Source organism: Ruditapes philippinarum, unplaced genomic scaffold (assembly GCF_026571515.1).
Source record: "Ruditapes philippinarum isolate M1 unplaced genomic scaffold, ASM2657151v2 ctg717_1_1_1_1, whole genome shotgun sequence".
NCBI lineage: Eukaryota > Metazoa > Mollusca > Bivalvia > Venerida > Veneridae > Ruditapes > Ruditapes philippinarum.
Genome location: NW_026858165.1, coordinates 50,285 through 64,992, shown reverse-complemented (window position 1 = coordinate 64,992; position 14,708 = coordinate 50,285).

Genomic DNA, 14,708 nt, shown 5'->3' with positions numbered 1-14,708 from the left:
CTTACCCATGATCGAATTTTAACCAACGCGGCCAGCAATCCTTTAAATTACTAGTCCGACGCGTTAATCACAGTGCCATGCCGCCATTCAAAAATATATTTCAATTCGTACATCTTTTCTTTCAAACATCAAACAAGAAGTGTGAGGTATTTCTAATCACATAGGCATCTTAGGTAATATTTTTAGACGAAGAAAAAAGTAATTTACAATAACTAGTAGATTTCCCATCTTGTATATGATATGTTTGCGCCCATAGATACGACATCACTCTTGAAATATCAGGTAAAAAATTCTTATGTAGAAATTCACACATAAAGCATCTCTTTCAAGTATAAACGCACGAGGTCGCTTGCTTGGTGGCTTTTCAGAAGACATAAAACAACAAAATTTTATAAGCATGCGTCATCTGTCGATGGACTGCGCATGCGCAGATGTGCTGGTTCGGGCAGCAAGTTTTGAAAATAAGCGTTGTTCAATAATTGCTAAATTTTGCCAGTGAACAGTTATAGAAGATCAAATACAGATATGTCTTCAGTTCATAAAGAAATTGATTGTGGAGGACTTTGCTCCAGTAGTAAGTAAAAATAATATAATTCATTTTAAGGTTAGACATTGATTTGTAGAAAAATATATTTTTTCGACGCCATTTTTAAGTTAATTTTGGACAAACCTATTTTCATAGGATTGACTTCAAACCTCAGATGTGACCTGAAAAACCGACAGAAGAATGATTTATGCACAATCCTCTTTTTTTTCGTCATCAAAGTTTGGCGCATATAGTTGCTGCGATCACGTATATGTTTTGAGCTTCTGTGTTTGCAGTTTGAAAAATTGTTTAAAAGATCACATTGGTCGGCAACATTACTGATATTTGTACTAAAATTCTAATATTTCGATGAAATTAGAAACAAAATGTGTCTGCCATTGATACTACAAAAGTTCTCATCAACGGCCTATTCTATTTAAGTTGGTGTAGATGTTGCAAACAAAATCTTCTAATATATTGTTTTCAACGAGTTGACAAAAAGCGTCAGTCCATTTCATCACTGGCCTACATGTTTGCCTTTATACATGTATACAATTTGACTATACTTATCGAGTGAATCTAACACATTATGTCCCGCAATTAAAATACGATTTATATTTCATATGAGTATTTACAAGTATTTACATATTAATGTAATTTTTTTTATCATCTATATATAATGAACATTGAAGAAGTTATTATCATTATGATGTTTGCGTTGTTGGAAACACGTATATTTACTTTACTTACCGCAAACATACGTATACTCGCAAAACTTAATTTATACCCTATGTTAGTTATTTTAAAATATATTAATAAATTCAAAAGAAGCAAGATATCTGATTCTTGAGCCTTAGATTTACGCGTTAGTCAAAGCATTATAACTTTGATTACCTAAACGTATTCTTATACTTGTTGGAAATTGAATCGGAATATAACATCATCTGTGTTTTCCGGAACTGCTGCAGTAATACTTAATCCCTCACCTGATGATGTTTTGAAATGGTCTTGTCCATGCAGCTGACATTTATTGAACTGTCCATTTTCATTTTTTGGGGGAAATCAATATGAAAATTTTAAGTTACTCAGCCTTGGCCAGACAGTTCGGTTTTCAATCTGGCCTGGCGTCCAGCTGGTGGCAAACAAAGGCCAATCACTTTTGGTTCCAGCAGGGTTTAGTCAGTTGAAACTTATTTTTTCAGTATATTCATATTATAAAATAACATACCAATGTTATGCTTGTAACTTCAAGCATATAGGTCGGCAACAAGTTCTAACATCATTAGATTAAGCCTTTCCCAGAATGTTCCTACAGAATAACGTTCAAATTTGCAGAAGGTTGCGTTCTTTGAAACTCAGCATTCTTCCGGTAATAAGCACATATTTTGTAATTACAGGGTTGTAAATTGAATCATATTGTCGTGTACATTGAATTGTTCAAGCATGGTAGTTCAGTATCTCTAGTAATGTACAAGTTATTCAAATTTTCAAGACGAAAAAACGTATCACCAACATGCTATTTGAATAACCACACGACTTTTAAGCGAAAAAAAAAATGCAAATTATCAAAAAAAAAAAAAAAAAAAAAAAAAAAAGGTTGTAGGCCTATCCATTCTGTATTGCTATTTTTTCCCCTTTAAATCCTGTGGTGTTTTTAACATGGTATTCACAATTTATCACCCTATCAAATAATAGCGTGCTTAAAATTATTTTTGATTACTGCATATGTTGTTAGAGTTTGTCTGTAACTCAATGCTACTATCAGAATCAACACATTTGTTTGAAAGAAGAATATTACATGCATATTATTATTTATAATATAATATTATTATTCATAATATATTTTAAATGCGAAATGCTATCGTAACAAATAGGCAAACCCTTTATTACCATAGGTTTTGTCAAAATGTTGTAGGTTTTTGTTCCTTTTTAGTTGTTGTTGTCTTTTTGTGGTCATTACATATAGCTCCCACGAACATATGTATTCTCATAATTATGCATTTTAATAGATTCTAACAAATACCAACATTTTTATTTTTTACGCAGTATTTTTATAAATCATTTACGTATTTTTTTAAACACACATGATTAATCTTGAAAAAATTATTCAGAAAACCATCTTGCAAGATATTAATCATGCCGTACACATTTGAGTTTTATTTGCCATACATCTATAGTAAGTTTTTATAAACCGTACCTATATACTAAACCATATTTTACCAAAGATTACGTTTTGTGGTCATTTTATTCCGCTCTTTACAAATGCTTGATGTGAAAACCACATGCTATAATAACAATAATACTACATTTTTTATGATTCCTGTGCTCCAAAAACCACATTTTTAATGGAATAATATCAAACTTGATAATATTTCTATGCATTTGTTATGTTATTACCCGTTAACATTGTTTTTATGTCCAATATATTCTCAAAAACATTAAACTTTCATTACAAAAATAATAATAAAACATTATAAGATAATTGTTTTAGGTAATTATTTATACAAAATGAACATATTTTATTATTTGTCATGAAATTGCCAGTAGAAAATAAAAAAGGAATCTCTCAAGAACGACCGAAACGGCAAAATGGAAAATGTTACAGGTTCGGTTCGATTGAGCCTGTTCGTGGACGGCAATGTTACTGCTTGTCCACACACCCTGGCACCGTCTGCCTATAACGAATCAGTATTTTTTGCGTAGTCAGTTCAACGTATTGTGTATATTTTTTAATGAATGATGGGTATTGAACTGTAATTATAAACTCATTCTGGGTGTGTTTTCATGGCTATTATATGCACAATCAATGGTTACACTTGACACTTTTTTCACGGGAAAATAATGACGATCCCTTTCATTGATCTACACACCATATTGTAATAGGATAAACTTGATGCAAATATTTCGTATATTACTCATACATGTTTATTTATAATTAATTATTAGGTAAGACGAATGTGAACCAAACGAAAGCCGATTGGTACTAAGTCATTTTTTTTTTCACCAAAGATTACGTCGTGATGTGTTTTTGTGGTCACTCGCACCGCTCCTCTCAAACTGCAACCTTCCTAAGCTCAGTGTAAAGAAGGCTTTGGCGAACCACATGTTTACTTTTCGCCAGAGTGTAAACCATATGTGCATAATTCACAGCTCTAATCCGTTTATATAAAGTAACAATCCTTTTTTTGTAAATGTCATCAGAAAAGAAGTTACACATTTTGTAATCTGTATATTCATGGCAGTAAAAAGAGGAAGACACATATCAAAGTTCATCGTCGGATACCCACGATTGATAAACATGTCACATAACATGCAATAAAATTAATCGTAAACTAGTCTGATAAATGTTAATGGTTCGGCCGTGGGTATCCGACGATGATCAAAGTGGTGAGTAGATTGCAACTTGAAAACTGTTTGCTTGGTTTTACGGCGCACCAACACAGTTCAGGTCATATGGCGCCGAAACAGGAAAGATAATTTTGGTTAAACTCGGGTGTAAACAAACTACAAAACATCACCAGGAGTCAAAACCACTTCATTTGCTAGAGCTAAGAGATGCATAGCCTCTAACGACCACGCAGGGATAAACGGTGGATACAATTCTGATGTTTCAACTCTTAAAAACTCTGAGTCTCAATAAGAAAATTTGAAAACAATGTTGATGTATTTGGGATTGGAAGCTCATTCACCATATAATACTCAGTTGGAATATGTATATGTTATTTTACACATTACATGTCCCTCTCCTTTCGCCGCCCTTATGTCCACTCCATGTTTTTGTTGGGTGTTTTCTGGGTGCCCTACTTGGGTGTGTCGGGGGCTACGTCCTGTGAAAGTTGCCTTTACCTTGTTGATCTTTATTCTTGTTTTTTTCCAATGCAGGGTTTGAATAAGATAAAGAAAAGCACGACAACATATTAGGTTTTTGGTCAAACTGACACTTTGCATGAGATGACTTTTAAAATACAGAAAATCTTCCTACTGTTTCTGTATCAATATGACAATATTAGATAGACTTTCATATGACCAAGATGATATTCAATCAAATTACGACCTTAACTCACGAAAGTAATCTTTTATTGATGCACACAAGCGGGCACAATCACATGTTTATAAAAACTTAAAAAGAATACCCTGGTCTCATAGTACGGCACTTATGTTCCTTTAAAACTTTTTTGTAAAGGGATTGTTCAAACTAAAATATAAAGACAGCATGTACAAAAGAACCTCGGTCAGACTATTTGAGAAAAAAACCCAACTTTTTCGTATAATGTTTCACTGATAAAAGTGCAAAAAAATCATCATAAAAATTGGGGTTTTATTTTTGCGGTAAAAAATTGGGGTTTTATTTTTGCGGTACAAGGATAGGATGGCCAATTATAATTGTGTATAATCGTTTACACACTTTATCAAAAGACATCTCTCTTTCCTTCTAAACATGTGTGGTGTATTTGCTCTAACAATCAATTTAAGAGAGAAAAGCAAAATCCCTAAAGAAAGCCCAACACGGCAAAATTGAAAATGTTGCAGGCTCGGTTTGATTGAGCCTGTTCAAGTTTAATCTCAATATGAAAACGCAAAAGATTTAGCTACCAATAATAAAGAGCCTGGTCATGTACAGGTTAGCCTGGCTATACACTGTTAACCAAGTCTAATCACTTTTGGTTCAAGCAGGATAAGTGTTAATATAAAGAAAAGATTTTTATGAAGTATTTGGAGTACATTTCATAAATTCCTACCAGTGCATATGAAATATGAATGTCCATATTCTCAAGACAATAACTCTGGCAAGTCTGGTTGTTTTTGTTTTATTTTTAGTTTTTAAAAAACAAACAAATTCCAATACAAAATAAACAGTTAAAAGTAAAACCAGTTTTTGCTCCTACAACTAACTAACCTTTCACATAATATATTACTTGCTAACTTGTTGTGACCGTCTACTCTTTTTCTTGTTGATTAATATTCAGCAACATGGAATGCATTTTTTACTTCTTTCTTTTTTTGCAACAATTAAATTGAAGTATTTTTAATTTAAGATTTAGTCGCTGTCGAAAATGGGTGTTTATAAGTCAATGAGCAGTTTTTCTCGAACAATTAAACATATTTTGATCTGGACAAAGCCCTTAATCCGTTTCAGGGAAATTTTCAGAACAAGTACTGGGACTAAATAGAGGACAATGAAGGCTTGTTCTGTACTGGTCGCATTGGACTAAGGGTGAAGCGGTACTTTTCTTCCAGAATAGCTGTTGATAATATTCGAAATGCATGTATGTTGCCAAACAATAATCATACATTCATCGTAATTTCTGCCATTTGTCAGTATATACGAGTACATATGTATTAGTGTATTTGTAGCTAGTAGCTCTGTTCAATAAATACATTTTATGCATTTGCAGCTCATGATATGTTTTGAAAACATTCAATTTGTATTTAACATATTTATTGTTCAACATCATGATAAAAAATATCAAAAGTTATGTCAACCTGTATTTGACATATTTAGCTTTCCCAAACAGAAATCAAGAAATCATTACAAAATGTCCGTATTTCAGTAAGTAATTTATCGTATTCTATACATAAAAATAAACATGATTTATAAACTCTAATCAAGTACTGTTGTTGTAAATGTACGCACAACAGTTTGGCAGTTGATATTAATAAGGGAAAGCAACGTCCCTTACACTATTCAGTGATACACAAGACGGCATCCATCGGGGTACATTATCCAGTGACACATTAGACGGCATCCAGCGAGGTACATCATCCAGCGACACACAAAACGGCATCCAGCGGGGTACATCATCCAGCCACACAAGACGGCATTCAGTGGGTCACACCATCTGGCGACACACCAAACGGCATCCAGCGGGTCACACTATCCAGCGATACACAAGACGGCATTCAGTGGGTCGACACGCAAGACGGCATCCAGTGCGGCGCACCATTCAGCGACACTCAAGACGACATCCTGTGGGGGATCACCGCATAGTAATAAGAATTATCACTAAAATCCATTTAATTCCCTTCGCCTTTTTGAAAACTGTTGCATCTTTTTCGAAAAAATGTGGAATTTCACAAGTATACTTCTATCAAAATATATTTGTTTATAAGTACATGTAAACTTTAGATACGAAAAAAATATTAAAGAAAAATCTCAGAAATGTGTCATACTACTCTGGCTACCTTGTCGAAAAAGGGATGTTTTATCAGCAAAGTAATAGGCGGAAAGTACATTAGTTAATGTTAGTAAGGTAAAGTTAGCTTGAATTATATGTCAACTAAGGAGCGGCAATAAAACTTGATTGAAACAATGTGCCCTGGTTACAAGCCTTGACTTAAAAAAAGATAGGAAGCGAATGAGTACGAATATAGAATTGTTGATTTTCATAATATTATGTGTTTATGATATTGAGTAACTTTCTTTTTTAAATTAGGCAAAATATAACAGATTTTAAGCATTTATATAATTAATAAACAATTTTTAGCATTTGCATTTATATAATTAATAAACGGAACTGGAAAATTTACGTATTCATGAGTTATGCATAGTTGATGCTAGTATCATTGCACTATTGATTTTTGCATTTGGTATTATATCATTTTGCGATAAGTGCATGCAACTTAAAGGTACATTGCTTATCATTCGCGTGATATATATTAATATAAAAGTACTTTGGGCTACCATTAGCAAGCTTGCCAAAGTTGAACTCCTTTAATTTGGATTTTTTCTTTTATGTTTGCATATGTATTTGTACCTCATCTTTCCATCAGAAATTGTGTGAAAAGCACCTTGAATTTAGTTCGTAGGATAACATACAGACATGTATAGTTATATACTTTCTTGCGCATTAACCAATTTGTCTTTTTATAAGCAATAGAACAAACTAGAAGTATATATTATATTCGTGGTATTGAATAAACACAATATCGTTGTGACTAACACAAATATTCAGTTATAATAAATATTTTTAATAGTACATTTTATAACATTATTATAACATTGTCTTTCTTGGTATTAACTATACACTAAATAAGGTATAATTTTCTTCGTATTGTTACTTTATTGATGTTTTCAAATGACGCATGCGCAGTAGCTGTTTTATCGCTTGACATATTCAGATTCCAAGGTGATCGCTGGTCTTACAAAATGGTATGTGTTTTTTTCTTGATGAATTATATTTTACAGTGTATACAATGATTGTCAGTATCAGAGGATACGTATTTGAATTCTGTTTTGTAGAAATTTGCTTTATACTTAATAAAATTAAATTCGTTAAACCGATTTATATTAAAATAAACTTTTGGCGTAATATCTTTTTTTCAATGGAAATTAAAGTTATTATTTATATACAATCATATTCTAGCAAATAATTTTAATTACAGGTTATATTAATTTATTTTATAATTTTAGAACTGTGATTTTTTTTTATAATGATAATTTGTATCTATTAAAAATTAACCATTTACACGCTTCACAAAGAGATTTATACTGCAATGATCTGTACTATAAGTAATTATATTCTTATATATTAATTTAATATTATCTCATATTCTTATTTCATGCAGTGTTAATGATATATAGATATTATAGATGTTATAGATATATAGATGTAGATCAAAGGGTTATTTAGCTAGTGCTGTTTCTTTCATTGCGACAAATCCTCATTTTTGTATATAATGGTATTAAAGTAAAACTTAGTAACAGTAAAGTGAAATAAAGTAATGAGAAAATAAGTAAAAGTCGCGTGTTCAAAATGAGTGTTGTAAAAAAGAACAACGTCATTCTAATTAGATAAAAAGGAGGAATTAAATAAATTTGATTTCATTTTCGATTTTGATAAAAATAGATACACCGCGAACCTTTGCCGGTTGGCCTAACTTTTTATCAAATTGAAACCTTTTTTACAATGTAATTATTTGTTTTGTTTTTCTTATCTTATTATAAGTTAAAGAAATGTGGAGGGTTGTACTGAAAATTGTCCTTTAACCACAGAAAGATATTTAAAGTATTACGTAGGACGAAAATCAAATGTGTGTAAACATAGACATTCCTTACCTTTTTAAATTTTACTGTAAATTGCGTTCATCAGCAATAAATTCACATGTTTTAATCGTTGATTAAATTTTTTTCAGTGTTGATTTTCTTACATACTTGTTAAAAAGAAAAACTCTTACTTAAGCAATGTAATCATTATTGAAACTGAATTCTTATTCGTGCTTTTACCTCAAATCGAACACTATATTTCATACTTAAATACTTGAATACTTATTATAAAGATGGTACATGTATGTATACGTAAGAAAGCAAGCACAAGTTGAAATGATATGTATAGTTTAGTTTATATATTTATATTTTGTTACCATTAAATAATTTGTGAAATGCTGATTACGGAAAAAGTTTCCAAAAACAGTTTTCAAGTTCGGGAAATTTATTTTTATCCATTTTTAGTGTGAGATAGATTTCAAATAAAATATTGTTTCAACTAACAGCGATACTATACCGAATTCTTTTTCAAACATATTTTTTTTATTTGTTCACACACACGCGATACATTTAATTTAATCATCATACAACGCAGTAGAGAGGAAGCATATGCCCTTTAATGATATTTAAAGGGACAGAATTCTCGCATCTTTAACCGGAGAAATAACGATTTAGCTCCCCTAATTGTACACTTTGTGACTTACGTTTTTTTCTACTTTTTTTGTTAAGAAACAAAGCTACCATGTCATTTGAATAATATCAAGTACAGTAATGGTATCCGGGTTAATGAAAACATCAAGTAATTGTTACTAAGCTCTTATGTGTAAAAAATAAAGCACACTCTTTAAAATGCATCCGGATTTCTCAAAAATGCTTGTTTTATAATTTAATTAGAAATTCTCACTTTTCATACTCTTGTTACAAAGAATTAGTACTTTAACTTACTGGGACGTCATCCTCTTAATTTATGAGAATGTTAGAAATTTTCTTAGAATGTCCTTAATATCCCGAAAGTGATATTTACTTAATTTGTAAAAAGATTATTTCACAATTCTTAAGTACCACTCGTACACATCATGTCAATACCAAAATGTTAGCCGGTGCTGGGGGGGGGGGGCGTGATCGGTAGTTTGCGCCTGCAACAGTATTCATTTTTTTTTTGCCGTTTTGGGCGTTGGTAAGGTTTCCCTTTATTTATGTGCTGTAACGTGTAACCATCGTCAGCTTTGAGATTGGTGAATTTACCACCATAAAAAATATGAAATACCACGATATAGTTATGTTCGTGAAGTTGGCAGCCTAGCAGCCTAGCAGCCCAGCAGCCTGAAGTTGGCAGCCTAGCAGCCTAGCAGCCTGGCAGCCTAGCAGCCTGGCAGCCTAGCAGCCTAAAGAAAACTACGAATAGTACAAACATGAAATCGGAAGCACATACTTAGACCATTGCACGTCTTATTTCAGTATCGCAAACTTTATTTTTTTAAATATTGAACTTTGTTTTTTTTTATTTTGACGCTTCGAAATTTGTGAAGTTAGCAGCCTAGCAGCCTGGCAGCCTAGCAGCCTAGCAGCCTAAAGAAAACAAAGGATAATACAAACATGAAAACCGTCGGAAATGTGTCGGTAGCACATGTACTTAGACTATTCCACGTCTTTTTTCAGTATCACGAACTTTATTTTTTTTTAAATATTGAACTTTGTTTTTTTTCTGTTTTTTTTTTCTTTTTTTTTTGTTTGAGACACTTCGAAATTTGTGAAGTTAGCAACCTAGCAGCCTAACAGCCTGGCAGCCTGGCAGCCTAAAGAAAACCAAGGATAATACAAACATGAAAACTGTCGGAAATGAGTCGGTAGCACATGTACTTAGACTATTCCACGTCTTATTTCAGTATCGCGAACTTTATTTTTTTAAATATTAAACTTTGTTTTTTGTTGTTGTTGTTGTTGTTTTTTTTTTTTTTTTTTTTTGACACATCGAAATTTATGAAGTTAGCAGTCTAGCAGCCTGGCAGCCTAGCAGCCTGGCAGCCTAAAGAAAACAAAGGATAATACAAACATGAAAACTGTCGGAAATGAGTCGGTAGCACATGTACTTAGACTATTCCACGTCTTATTTCAGTATCGCGAACTTTATTTTTTTAAATATTGAACTTTGTTTTTTGTTGTTGTTGTTTTTTTTTTTGTTGTTTTTTTGACACTTCGAAATTTGTGAAGTTAGCAGCCTAGCAGCCTAGCAGCCTGGCAGCCTAGCAGCCTAGCAGCCTTAAGAAAACAAAGGATAATACAAACATGAAAACCGTCGGAAATTAGTCGGTAGCACATACTTAGACTATTCCACGTCTTTTTTCAGTATCGCGGCTATTGATCAAATGGGTATTGTTCTTAAGTTCAGATAATCTTTATGTTCATTAATATGTTCGTTTAAACATATGCATTGTATATCTCTTTACATTTCAACCGATTTATCTTTACAGACCTAAAATAAATATGCGTTGAACATCGTCAACTTCATTATAAACATATACATACAAAATAGCACATCATAAATAAGTCACATGACGTCGCTTATTGTCCATAGACAGCGACATTATTAGCCGCGAAAATGTTAAGATTAAGACTACTTCCTACCTTATTCGAAAACATGTTTAATCCCGCAAATTTCGAAGCGTCAGAATGAAAAATAAAATAAAATTCAATATTTAAAAAAGTAAAGATCGCGATACTGAAATAAAACGTTGAATGGTCTAAGTATGTGCTACCGACTCATTTCGTTTGTATTATCCTTAGTTTTCTTTAGGCTGCTAGGCTGCTAGGCTGCCAGGCTGCTAGGCTGCTAGACTGCTAACTTCACAAATTTCGAAAAGTAAAAAAAAAACAAAGTTCAATATTAAAAAAAATAAAGTTCGCGATACTGAAAAAAGACGTGGAATAGTCTAAGTATGTGCTACCGACTCATTTCCGACGGTTTACATGTTTGAATTGTCCTTAGTTTTCTTTAGGCTGCTAGGCTGCCAGGCTGCTAGGCTGCTAGGCTGTTAGGCTGCCAGGCTGCTAGGCTGCTTACTTTACAAATTTCGAAGTGTCAAAAAACAAAAACAAACAAAGTTCAATATCTAAAAAAATAAAGTTCGCGAAACTGAAATAGACGTGGAATAGTCTAAGTATGTGCTACCGACTCATTTCCGACGGTTTACATGTTTGTATTTTCCTTAGTTTTCTTTAGGCTGCCAGGCTGCTAGGCTGCTTACTTCACAAATTTCGAAGCGTCAAAATAAAAAAACCAAAGTTCAATATTTAAAAAAATAAAGATCGCGATACTGAAATCAGACGTGCAATGGTCTAAGTATGTGCTTCCGATTCATATCCGACGATTTCATGTTTGTACTATTCTTAATTTTCTTTAGGCTGCTAGGCTGCCAGGCTGCTAGGCTGCTAGGCTGCCAGGCTGCTAGGCTGCCAACTTCAGGCTGCTGGGCTGCTAGGCTGCTAGGCTGCCAACTTCACGAACATGATATAGTTTGTTATAGACAAATATATCACCTCGAAACTGTGAAAACGCATAAAAATCACAATTTTATTGAATTTATCAATATTGTTCAAAACCTTTCTATAAAGTATACATTAAGATAACATAACGTGCATTTTAAACGATCAAAGAAACTTGCAAATCAATAATTGTAATATAAATCATAGGTAAAATACAAGCGCGGGATTTCGTACTGTACATAAAAACATCTTTCCTGTTAGTTTATACCTATATCTAAATATATTTGAATTCTTCTTTGTCTACCGATCAAGTTTGCGGTTACACATTTAATGTGTTTGAAAGTAAAAATGTAAAGAATTTCAATGACAAACCAGTTACATGAAGATAAAACTGATTAAAACCTTTGAAAGTTTTTATTTGAGGTTTGATACGACGTAAACAACAGGTGACGGACAACAAACAGCACAAACGTTACTTACGCATGCGCACTTTGTCGAAATTCAAATTTCATAAAATATTTAAAAATCTATAATTTATTTACTTTTTTACAGCTTTTCTTGAATTCTCATTGCTGATGTATTCATTATATATTTATATATACATGTAATTGGTGCGAGGTCATGTGTTGATGCGTGGTTATTTTAGGTCATGAGTTGATGGGTGGTTGTCTTAGGTCATGAGTTGATGCGTGGTTATTTTAGCTCATGTGTTGATGCGTGGTTATTTTAGGTCATGAGTTAATGGGTGGTTATTTTAGGTCATGAGTTGATGGGTGGTTGTCTTAGGTCATGAGTTGATGCGTGGTTATTTTAGGTCATGAGTTGATGGGTGGTTATTTTAGGTCATGAGTTGATGCGTGGTTATTTTAGGTCATGTGTTGATGCGTGGTTATTTTAGGTCATGAGTTGATGGGTGGTTATTTTAGGTCATGAGTTGATGCGTGGTTATTTTAGGTCATGAGTTGATGGGTGGTTGTCTTAGGTCATGAGTTGATGCGTGGTTATTTTAGGTCATGAGTTGATGCGTGGTTATTTTAGGTCATGAGTTGATGCGTGGTTATTTTAGGTCATGAGTTGATGGGTGGTTGTCTTAGGTCATGAGTTGATGGGTGGTTATTTTAGGTCATGAGTTGATGCGTGGTTATTTTAGGTCATGAGTTGATGGGTGGTTATTTTAGGTCATGAGTTGATGCGTGGTTATTTTAGGTCATGTGTTGATGCGTGGTTATTCTAGGTCATGAGTTGATGGGTGGTTATTTTAGGTCATGAGTTGATGGGTGGTTATTTTAGGTCATGAGTTGATTGGTGGTTATTTTAGGTCATGAGTTGATGGGTGGTTATTTTAGGTCATGAGTTGATGCGTGGTTATTTTAGGTCATGAGTTGATGGGTGGTTATTTTAGGTCATGAGTTGATGGGTGGTTATTTTAGGTCATGAGTTGATGGGTGGTTATTTTAGGTCATGAGTTGATGCGTGGTTATTTTAGGTCATGAGTTGATGGGTGGTTATTTTAGGTCATGAGTTGATGGGTGGTTATTTTAGGTCATGAGTTGATGGGAGGTTATTTTAGGTCATGAGTTGATGGGTGGTTATTTTATTGGGTTAATGGTTGATGGGCGGTTATTTCAAAAAGTCGCTAGTGGGTGGTATTTTGAGGTGGTCGGCTGGTGGGTCTTAAACTGTATTCATTCCGATAGAATGACGGCAATCTAAACTGATGGTAATCATTAAATGCCTCAGAAATGAATAATTCATTCTTTATTTAGAAAGAGCAAACATATGTTTTATAATGTTTTTATAATTGATTTAACAATCACATTAAAATATATCGTAAAATATGAAATTATTAGTGATAAAGGTAACAAAAATGAGAAGAAAGTGGCATTTTGACTTCCATACAAAAATAAATTCACTATAACTATACTGATTGCCAAAAAAATGCAAAATATATGGCCAATGACAAACATTTTGGAAACTGAAACTGGAAACAAAAATAAATAAATAAATAAATAAAACTTTTCAAAAATAAAAACTACATTGTATAGCAGTTTCGAGGTTTAATGGACGTGAACAGGGTACGACTTATTTAATGTGATATACTCATTAACGACCTCTCGACAGCAACAAACTCTCTAAAACATGAACTTTAAAGTAGTGTGAATCAATTAGAATTGATTATTCTGTCAATTAGTGCCCGGATCATACAGTGCAACTACTGCAGTACCAAGAAAACGTCACAATTCATTTTAAGTAAATTAGTGAAATGGACTTAATATGCACGTCCTTAGTAATATAAGGTTAAAAACAACATAAACAACACAAGGTGCGGCTAATTATTGTATAGCTTTAAGAAATTCTGAAGAGGATCAAGTTAGATGCACTTTGTAAGGCCAAGATATTTTTTTTGTATATCTAGTGTTTATTAACAACGAGCAAAAACCACCACCAACACCAGGCCTATACAGGACCGTCGATAGGTTGACTTTCCTTTTAAAAAAATAATAAAATGAAATAATTTAAAAAAATAACACAGAGATTTAATAATGTAAAGTAAATATGTTACGATTCATTTGAAATACTGCAATCCTTTGGGGGGAAAAGTTTCAAACCGAAATACCCGATATTGTTTTGTTCGGTACCTTTTTAATATTCACCGCACTGTTCGGCATCGGTCTTGGGGGAAAACTGTTCTGGCCTAAGCGAATGAGTACATAT